Source organism: Hyperolius riggenbachi, chromosome 7, assembly GCF_040937935.1.
Source record: "Hyperolius riggenbachi isolate aHypRig1 chromosome 7, aHypRig1.pri, whole genome shotgun sequence".
Lineage (NCBI taxonomy): Eukaryota > Metazoa > Chordata > Amphibia > Anura > Hyperoliidae > Hyperolius > Hyperolius riggenbachi.
Genome location: NC_090652.1, coordinates 78540643 through 78552292, shown reverse-complemented (window position 1 = coordinate 78552292; position 11650 = coordinate 78540643).

Genomic DNA, 11650 nt, shown 5'->3' with positions numbered 1-11650 from the left:
ATTACTACTGCTACTAGGTCCTGTGTCTTTGTGTGTGCTGTGTCTGTGTGCACACACTCCAGGCTCCTTGCTGCTGGCTGGGCTGCTATTACTACTGCTACTAGGTCCTGTGTCTTTGTGTGTGCTGTGTCTGTGTGCACACACTCCAGGCTCCTTGCTGCTGGCTGGGCTGCTATTACTACTGCTACTGTGGTTTTATATTGTGTAGTTGCAGACAGTGCTAGTACTACAGATTATTGCTGCTGTGCTGCTGCTGAGTGAGCAGTGTCAGTGTGTTTAGTTGTTGTACTCCTGTCTGTCAATCTGCTGATCATTTCCAAGCCCGCCGCCAATAATAAAAGTGCACCAAGTACCCCACACACATCATCTGTGACGTCGACTCATCAGTGACAGTGAGTCTTGTACTATGTCTGGCACTGGCAGTGTGAGACGGGGGAGGGGCAAGGCCAGAAGGAGAGTGAGCAACATTGCGGCCTCTGGCAGCAGTTCTGCCGCATCAGTCATTCCGCCGCTACCCACTGGCAGTCACGCTGCAGAGACGCAGCAGCGTGTTGCGTCAATTTTCAAGCAGGGTCAGCGGCGCAGATTGGAGGAGAAGGACGCCGCGTCTGTGATGCAGCAGATGGCGCATGACGAGGAGCAAGCCAGTGACAGTGAGGCCACCACCACCAGCCCTAGCCCTAGAGAAAATATTCTCAGCAAAATTGGCTTTACAGAAGAGTCTGAGATGCTGACAGTAATTGTTGGGGGGGAGCCCGTCCATGATGTGTCAGCAGAAGAGGAGTTTGAGGCGGGCTCATCATCCCAGCAGTTTTACGAAGGGGAGTTTGATGATGAGGTGAAGGACCCGGACTACCAGCGACCGGAGGGGCATGTCAGCTCTGACTCTGAGGAGGAGGAGTCAGTGTGTATGGCACGCAGGTTGAGCATTGCAGGGATTGGCAGGAGCAGCAGTGGGCATGGAGTACGTGACCCGCAGGCTGCTGCTCCATCTGTCAGTGGCACGACTACCACCAGCCGCACCACTCAACCCCAGGCCCCAACCACCACCGGGAGAAAATCCACAGCAGCATCCCGTTCTGAGCCACGTAAGGGAAAACTCCAATCCCCAATATGGCAGTTTTTCCATCTGCCCTCACTGGATAGCAAATTTGTAACGTGCAAATTATGCCATGTGAAGCTGAGCAGAGGGTCTCACCCCTCCAGTTATGGCACCTCCAGCTTCATCAACCATCTGGGCAATAAGCACAAACCTGAGCATCAGGAATTCAAGCTGCTGAAGGAAGCTGGTGCTGGCCCTTGCAGAGGTCAGAGCACTATAACCAGCTTTGCCACTCCTGCTGACACTGAGGCCTGTTCAGGCAGCCAGTCCTCCTCAGTGGTCTCCTCTGTTCCCTCCTCAGCTTCCCGTGCAAGCCTAAAACGCCCCCACCACCAGACCCTGCTGAGTGACTCTTTTGTGGTCAGGGCTCAGCCTCCCGGCAGCCGTCGCATACACCAGCTGAACGGCTTGCTTACACGGGCCATGTCCTCCCAGCTCCTCCCGTACTCGTTTGTGCAGGAGGGGAGCCGGATGCGTGCGCTCCTGCAGTGCGCAGCGCCGGATTGGCCAATCCCCAGCCGGCACAACTTCGCACGCAAGGCCATCCCAGCACTGCACTGCTTTGTAAAGGCCAACGTGGAGCGTGGGCTGGATCATGCGCTTGGTGCGCGCGTCCATGTGACAATGGACTCATGGAGCAGCCGGTTCGGGACAGGCCGCTATTTGTCCTTCACCGCGCACTGGGTCAGTTTGGTGGAAGGGGGTGAAGAGGAGACAGCAGCATCATCACCACGGTGGGTGGTGCCACCCCGCAGCAGGGTCAGGGGAAGTGCAGCAGCTTCCAGCTCTGATCCGGTTCCATCCGCCACCAAACAACCCCGCCTCAGCAGCAGCGTGAAGGCCCACCACTGCCAAGCGCTGCTGCAGATGGTCACGGTGGGCAAGAACAAGCTGACGGCAGACCACGTCTTGGCCAAGCTCCGAGAGCAAGAGAGGAGTTGGCTGACCCCCAGAGGCCTCAGAGTCGGAGAGGTGGTGGCCGACAATGGTGCAAACTTGGTTGCCGCCATCCAGCGGGGAAACCTCACCCACATCCCCTGTCTGGCCCACGTCCTGAACCTAGTGGTGCAGAAATTCCTGCACACCTACCGGGGGATGGACACTCTTTTGGGAGCGGCAAGGAAAACGGTGGGTCATTTTCGCCGCTCGGGTGGTGCCACAGCGACCCTTACAGCCGTGCAGATGGAGCTGAACCTCCCACAGCACCGCCTCATTATAGACGTTCCAACACGCTGGAATTCCACCCTGGCGATGTTGGAACGTCTGGTTGAACAGAGGCGGGCTGTCAACCTGTACCTGGCCAGAGCCACCATGGATGCCAACTTGTTGGGGACCGGCACCACCCACCTCCCAGACATCATCCGCCCTGCTGAGTGGGGAAAAATGCAGCTGGTGTGCTTTGTGCTGGCACCCTTCCTGGAGGCCACCAACATGGTCAGCCGGGACCATGCGTCGCTGTGTGAGTGGTTGACCATTGTGTGCATGCTGGACAAGGCCCTCGATGCTCTGCTGGAAGTGGGAGAGGAAGCCTTGATCCAGCAGCAGGAGCAGCAGCAGCACACTTCACAGTCCACCTCTGTGCAGCAGGAGGAGGATTCGGAGGAGTTGGAGGAGGACTTGGAGGAGTTGGAGGTCCCTGACCTTGAAGAGGAGGGGGCACAGCGGAGTGCAGCTGCAGTAGTGCGGGGGTGGAGAGAGCAAGATGAGGCTCCGGAATCAGAGGAGGACGACAGCACTGTCAGCGGTGCAGAAGATGATAGGTCAGCAGAGATGGCAGCCCTCTTCCCCATGGCAGTGCACATGCTGCAGTGCCTGCGCAAAGACCCAAGGGTGAAGGAGATGAGTGCTCGGGAGGACATCTGGATCACCCTGATGCTGGACCCACGGCTGAAGGGGAAGCTGGCTCAGTTCCTGCCTGTAGGAGGAGACCCTGTGCGCCGAATCAGGGACTTGCAGCGGATTCTGGTTCGGTGCTTGGAGGAAGCCTTCCCCCGGACTCCCACCCCCCCTGCTGTCTCAGTCCAGCCAGCACAGCAGCAGGTGCCTGCATCCAGCATCAGCAGGCGCCCAACAAACCTGCTGTCTCTGACAAAGGCGCTCTATGCCACACCAGTACCGCTGCCTACAGAGGAGGTGCCTGCAGCAGCATCCGGCTCTCAAAGCCAGAACCAGCACCTGACCCGGATGGTGGCCGACTATATGGGGTCCTATAGCGGGCTTGACACCGACACCCCTGTGGACCCCTTGGAGTACTGGGTGAAGCACCTGGATATCTGGGGCGAGCTGGCGCAATACGCCCTGGAAGTGCTGTCCTGCCCGCCTTCCAGCGTTATGTCGGAAAGGTGCTTCAGTGCGGCCGGTGGCGTGGTCACTGAGAAGCGCTCTTGTCTGTCAGGCCAGTCTGTGGACAGACTGACTTTTTTAAAGATGAACGAGGCTTGGGCAATTGGTGAGTTCCTGGCCCCTGTTGTTGGCAAGAGGGGGAAATGAAGTGGCTGAGTGGTTATCACTATGCCTGCTTGCTGCTTAACCACCCTTTACCACCACAACCTCCTGACTCCATCTTCATGAAGCCAGGTTCTTATTTTTTTAACTGTGCCGTGGTACCTGCCATGGTCAACTATGTAAACACAATAGCTGTGTAATTTTTTTGGAGGTGTCTGTGCTGTGCGAGTTGTGGGGAGGCCCCAACTGCGTCAGTACGACCGCTTCCTGGAACCTCTCCTAATTTTTTACTGTGCCGTGGTACCTACAACAGTGCCATGGTCAACTATGTAAACACAATAGCTGTGTAATTTTTTTGGAGGTGTCTGTGCTGTCCGAGTTGTGGGGCCCCAACTGTGGCAGTACGACCGACCGCTTCCTGGAACCTCTCCTAATTTTTTACTGTGCCGTGGTACCTACAACAGTGCCATGGTCAACTATGTAAACACAATAGCTGTGTAATTTTTTTGGAGGTGTCTGTGCTGTCCGAGTTGTGGGGCCCCAACTGCGGCAGTACGACCGACCGCTTCCTGGAACCTCTCCTAATTTTTTACTGTGCCGTGGTACCTACAACAGTGCCATGGTCAACTATGTAAACACAATAGCTGTGTAATTTTTTTGGAGGTGTCTGTGCTGTCCGAGTTGTGGGGCCCCAACTGCGGCAGTACGACCGACCGCTTCCTGGAACCTCTCCTAATTTTTTACTGTGCCGTGGTACCTACAACAGTGCCATGGTCAACTATCTAAACACAATAGCTGTGTAATTTTTTTTGGAGGTGTCTGCTGTCCGAGTTGTGGGGAGGCCCCAACTGCGTCAGTACGACTGCTTCCTGATACCACTCTGATGTTGAGTGACAGCCATTTTTTTAGGGGGGGGGGATTTTAAGTCCACTCCCCACATCATCAGTGTTTCCATTTTCAAAATTATGATGCTACATGCCTCATATACCCTAAAAAACCTTTTTAAAGCAATTTAAAGGCCACTTCCGGGATTAAACACGGATATCCGAATCCGATCGGATACTAGGGTCGGATATCCGAATCGGATTCGGATCGGAAAATTTTGAATTCGGATATCCGACTCGGATCGGATAGCAGGGTATCCGGATCCGAATCGGATCCGGATTTTGAAAAGGGGTATCCGAGCAGCACTGCCTGTAATATCTACAATTGTATTACTACGCCTAAAAAAAAGTGTAAATATTGTTTTTTGTTGTAGACGGTATTTGGCCATTTAATTACCTTTATTTCAACATATTTAGCACTTGATTTTCATTTATAATATAGAAACGAAAAATATTGTTTTAGATAAAAACGTATAATTTCATCTATATCCCGCATCCTTTTTTCCAGACCCCTATTTGCATGAACGCGGCTCAGATCGCCTATAAAATGGGGTTCCTCTCTACAAAGTACACAACACACCACCTCCTCCACTAAACCTGGTGATGCTCTTCTCAAGCAGCTCAAAACTCCAACAGACTCTGCAACTAACACCAACAGCGCATCCAGGCACAAAGCTCTTCATTCTTCTAAAGTCACTCAGGAATGGCACAATTCATCTGCATGAATCCCGAGGACTGCCAAGTTATAACCTCTCTCTTTCTACCTACCACCGAGGATTGCATTGTTTTTCTGCAATACCTGGTATTGCCATCTCCCCAATGATTGATGAGTAGAACCATGAACTTAAGTTATCCAATTGTTTGGTTTCAGTTACTAAGTTATATGTGTTTGTTTCCATCTTCACCTAGCATTGTGAACCAGTATATACATGTTAGTAGCTATTTGTTGGGAGAGAGAGCCTCATAGAGGCTAGAAAAACAAAAAAACAAACACTGCCACAGCAAGACACCTCAGATGGCATGTCCCCTTTGGGACAAAAAAAGGAGGTGAGCCCGATCGCTGGGCTCCTTAGCTGGGCTGTGCAGGAGGCTGAAAAGCCTGCACAGCCCAGTACAGCAAAAAACAGCCTGGTCTTAGGGGGGGTTAACACTGTGGTAGTCAAGTGGTTAAAGAGCAATTAGATGGTGGGCAAGCTGGTAAATATACATATCATGATGCAGAGCAGAGGTTTGCCTGCTGGAGGGATCGAAGAAAAAAACTCTGTCTACTCTGTCACCATTGTTATAATGACTGCGTGTGCAAAGCTAGTTGAGATATTATACACAGCTTGAAAAGTTTGTGACAGTCCCCAGACTCCAGCAGGGCTGCTGACAGCCTTGTGTGAGAGCAGGGACAGGAGTCATATTACAGGCAAGTAGCCTCTGTGTGATTTGGCTGCAATACAAATACGCTCTCTGAACTTAGTGGTTCATAGCAATGCCCCCCTACATGCTAGAAACCCCAAATTTGCAAGGTATGTTAAGTAGAACAGTGGGAACAAGAGGAAAAAACATTTTCAAAAAGACCTTATAGTTTTTGAGAAAATCGATTATTTTAAAGTTTCAAAGGAAGGTTCAAAGGAAAAACTTATACATGTAAATGCAGCAAATACATTAACTGTCATTTACCGCATTTAAATGTATACTTTTTTACTTTGAAACTTTAAAATCAATTTTCTCAAAAAGGTGTTTCTAGCATGTAAGGGGGCTTTGCTATTAACCGCTAAAGTTGGCCGGTTTTAAGGTAATAATCACAGCCCGTGATCACGGCTAAATGATTTGGACCACGATCACTGCACCTTCAGAACTGAATCCAAGATCGAGAGGCAATCACGAATTCGGAATCCGACCTCGTGATCAGAAAAAAACAGCTCGTGATTGAGGCCATCAAATTTAGATTTTTATTTTACCAGATTATAGAGAACGTGTTGTTCACTATAAAGAAAGCAGGATCCTTGCCTGTTCCCTATTCAAAGATTAACATTTTTACTGACCTCTCACGAGCTATTCTGCAGTGCAGAAGGGAGATGCAGCCAGTTACCAGAGCTCTTAGGGAGGCTCAGGTTAAAGCAGAAAAAAGGGTGCATATGGCTAATGGACAAAAAGGGTGCACCATAGGCCTCTGTGTGATGTGACTGCAATACAGATAAGCTCTCTGCTCCATCTCAGGCTATTCTCAGAAGTGGAGTACCTAGGGCATTTAAAACCCAGTACTGGGCATTAAAAGAAACAATGCCCGCCCAAAAAAAGTAAATGAATAAGTGCGGCGTGCTGAGTGCCATGGAGGGTAATGCCAGGTATGGGTGACCCCAGTATAGGTAATATAGTTGCCCCAGTATAGTTGCTGTATATACCATATTTTTTGGACTGTAAGACGCTCCTGATCATAAGATGCACCCAGGTTTAGAGGACAAAAACCAGGGGGAAAAATATATACTAAACCTGGTGCATCCATGGCGAAGGGGCATCTTGTGGATTATGCCCCCTTTGTAGCTCATGCCCCCTCGTCCCTCTTGTGTCTCCGTGTCCTCCTGTATCCCCCTTATGTCCACCTCTATGCCCCTTTGTTTCCCCCCGGGTCCTCCATTTGTCCCTGTGTCCTCCTCTGCATGGGCACAGTACAAGGAGTCCCCGACATTTTGGTGGGTTTGAGACTCAGATTGGCAGGCCTTCACAAGTCAGGAACTCCCTGCATTTTGACTATAAGACGCTGTGACTTTTTTTCTCCACTTTTGGGGGAGAAAATGTGAGTCTTATAGTCCAAAAATACAGTATATAGCCGTATGTATATAGCTGTATATATCAGAGCTAAATCCGTGATCACGAACCGGATTTGGACCACGATCACGGGTGCATTCAGAACTGAATCTGTGATTGAGAGGCGATCACAAATTCAGAATCCGACCTCGTGTTCAGGAAAAACAGCTCGTGATCACGGGTTACCAGTGATCACGAGGCCGTGGAGAGCAACACTGTTGACAGAATCCACTGACTGTCTCCCTAAACCTCCACATCTCCAAGACCAAGTACCCAGAGACGTTATTGTTAGATTTTTATTTTACCATATTATAGAGAGCATATTGCTTACTATAAAGAAAGCAGGATCCTTGCCTGATCCCTATACAAAGATTAACATTTTTACTGACTTCTCACAAGCTACACTGTAGTGCAGAAGGGAGATGCAGCCAGTAACCAGCACTCTTAGGGAGGCTCAGATGGAAGCAGAGGAATAGGGCGCATATGGCTAATGGACAAAAAGTGTGCACCATCACCATAGGCTGCAATGCAAAATATCGGCCATTTGGCACCAGAGAAGAAATTAGGGTGCCCAATAAATAGCGGTTGCAGGGATCGTGATAACAAAACTTTTCATTTACATAATAAGGTTTATGACAAATATCTTTTTTTTTTCAAAATGTGTTTTAACTTTCATTTTAACTTAGTTTCTCGTTTTTTAAATGTTGCTTTCAGGAGTGTAATAATTCATTTTTGTTTTCACTTGTTTATCATGTTAAAATTCATTTTCATAACTTTAATGCCTAAATATTGTTTTCAACCTTTTTGTATTACAAATATGTCACTTTTGGTATTAACCTTGTTTTCAGAATTATGATGCATAAATTATAGTTTTCAGATTCATTATCCTTCTAATATATCACTTTTAATATTACCGTTATTTTGAGATTTTTAATGCGTACATGATTGTAAGGCTATTTATTATATTATAAATATAAAACTTTTACTATTCATAGTATTTGTAATGTGTACGTGATTGTAAAGCTATTGATTATATTATAAACTAGCTCATTGCCCGGCGTTGCCAGGGTATGTATTTGGCTGGTGTTGGCTCTGCATACTTTTTCAAACCCTAACACACAATTACTCACTGACCAAGATTGTGAGCTTTGCGGTCTTTGGTATCAATAATTTGCATTGAAATGAAAACATCTGATTGGCTGTTTGTGGCTCCACACCCTTTTCTGAATTTGAAACCCAGTCACCCAATAACCAACTGTACCAGGTCTGTGCCATTAACAGTGCAAGAATGGCAGCAATTAAATATTCCCCTTGAAAAGCAATAGGTGAAGTTTGATTCACTTTTGTAGGCCCCACCCACTTTTCTGAATATTAATCCCAGTCACCCAGTGACCAACTGTGCAAAGTTTAAAAACCCTGCCATTAACAGTGTATGTATGGCTGCAGTTTACATTTTCCCAGTGAAATTTGTATTTGTCTCCACCCATTGATGACCCGGCATTGCCCGTGTATGTATTTGGCTGGTGTTAGCTCCGCCCAATTTCTAACCCTAACGCACAAACACTCAATGACTAAGTTTGTGAGCTTTGGGGTCCTTGGCATCAATAATTTGTATATTCCCATAGAAATTAAACAAATCACTTGAAAGTCGAGAGAAAGCGATGGTGCACATCCAGCTAAAACGTCATTTTATTAATGCAGTTTAAAATCAATAAACAAAGTTACAGACCAGCAATGTGGAGAGAGGTACAAGCAGCAAAGGATCAAAACAAATCAGATTGGCTGTTTGTGGCTTCACCCCCTCTCCAGAATTTGAACCCCAGTCACCCAATGACCAACTGTAGCAGGTTTGAGGCATCTGCTATTAACAGTGGAAAAATGGCTGCAATTTAAATATTCCACTTGAAAATCAACAGGTGAATTTTGATTGGCTATTATAGGCTCCACCCACTTCCCTGAATATTAATCTCAGTCAGTCAGTGAACATCTGGGCAAAGTCTGACAATCCAACCATTAACAGTGTAAGAAGGGCTGCAGTTTACACTTTCCCAGTGAAATTTGTTTTGGCTCCGACCACTTTTTGTAACCTGGACACAAAGGCACTACTCCTTGACCAAGTTTGTGAACTTTGGGGTCCTTGGCATCAATAATTTGTATTTTCCCATGAAATGAAACAAATCTGATTCACTGTTTGTCGCTCTGTCCCCTTTTCTGAATTTGATCCCCAGTGACCCAATCACTAACTGTACCAGGTGTGAGGCTTGTGCCATTAACAGTGCAAGAATGGCAGCAGTTGTAATATTCTCCTTGAAAAGCGACATGTGATTTTTGATTGGCATTTTTAGGTTCCACCCACTTTTCTGAACATTTATCCCAGTCACCCAGTAACCAGCTATGCTAAGTTTGAGAACCCTTCCATTAACAGTAAAGAAGGGCTGCAGTTTACAATTTCCCAGAAAAATCTGTTTTAACTCCACCCACTTTTTGTAACCTGGACACACAGTCACTACACAATGACCAAGTGTGTGAGCTTTTGGGTTCCTGGCATCAAAATTATGGTAATGGAAGCAGTTTATCCAGCAAAGAAATCTGGCTGTTTTTGGCTCCGCCCCTTTACTGAATTGGAACCCCAGACACTTAACCCTCCTGGCGGTTTGCTAAAAAATCGCCAGGGGGCAGCAAATCTTTTTTTTTTTTTTTTAAATTTTTTCATGTAGCGAGACAAAGTCTCGCTACATGATAGCCGCTGCTCAGCGGCATCCCCCCAGCCCCTCCGATCGCCGCCGGCGATCGGCGATCAGGAGATCCCGTTCAAAGGGCTTCCCCCGTCGCCATGGCGATGGGGCGGGATGACGTCACCGACGTCGTGACGTCATAGGGGATTCCGATCCACCCCATAGAGCTGCCTGGCACTGATTGGCCAGGCAGCGCACGGGGTCTGGGGGGGCGGCTGCGGCGCGACGGATAGCGGCGGATCAGCGGGTAGCGGCGGCGATCGGGCACTGCACGCAGCTAGCAAAGTGCTAGCTGCGTGCAGCAAAAAAAAAATTATGCAAATCGGCCCAGCGGGGCCTGAGCGGTGCCTTCCGGCGGCATAGCCCGAGCTCAGCTCGGGCTTACCGCCAGGAAGGTTAATGACCGACTGTAGCAGGTTTGAGGCCTCTGCCATTAACAGTGTAAGAATGGCTGCAGTTGCAATATTCCCTTTGAAAATCAAAAGGTGAATTTTGATTGGCTGCTGTAGGCTCCACCCACTTTCCTGAATATTAGTCCCAGTCATCCAGTGGCCAACTGTGTCATGTTTGAGAACCTTGCCAATAACAGAATGGCTGAAATCAGTCTAACAAATCTGATTGGCTGTTTGAGGCTGCACCCCTTTAGTGAATTTGGACCCCAGTCACCTAATGACTGACTGTATCAGGTTTGAGGCCTCTGCCATTAACAGTGTAAAAATGGTAGCAATGTGAATATTCCCCTTGAAAATCAATAGGTAGATTTTGATTGGATGTTGTAGTCTCCACCCACATTTCTGAATATTCATCCCAGTCACCCAGTGGCCAATTGTGTAAAGTTTGGGAACCCTGCCATGTTAAAAATTTAGTTGTTGGCACCGCCCACTTTTTCTAACCTTGACATACAGTCACTCAATTATTCTAGAAAAGATGAAGCGCTCCATGGTGCATTATCAGGGGATAATTTTTAATCGCAACTTAAAGGTTCTACTTACAGGAAGTAAAATGACAACTCGCTCATCAGCGGTACAATCCACCGCTACACAGGCATGCAGGTTTGGCAACAACGCGCTGTGGCCAGTAGCGCGTTCTCCGATGTCCGGGGAAGCCGTCCCGCAGTGGGTGTGGGCGTGGCTGTGGTTTAGCGTGCGTATGGCGTCATTACGCGTTTCGGCGCTCTGCGCCTTCGTCAGATGACGCCCATACGCACTACACGCTATCTTTATCCGTCCCTGCAGCCATTGTCATGGCAACAGGGTGAAACATAATAAATTCAAAAAACTTTATTGAAAAACGAACAATTTATATGCGTACATAAGGAAATCAGTACGCTTTTCTTACAAATACTGCACTTAGAAAAAATGATAGGAATAATTAAGGAATCTCTTAAAAAGGTTCGAAATGAGTGGTGATGTAATTCAAAATATATGAATAAATAATAATAATTACATCAATGAATAAAATAAGGGAGGGCACAAGAAGGGATAAAAATTAGATGATGGGTAAACGAAATGGCGCTGGCTCACAGCGCGCTGTAAACCTATATATATATAAAAATAAAGGCGTAAAAGGACATATTGATAATAGACCTATGTTTCAAGGTATAAAATATAAGCTAGAGAGCTCTTTACATAAAAAATACACCTAATAGTCAAAAAACAGTCAAAAAAAACAGTTAGTCACTCAATTAT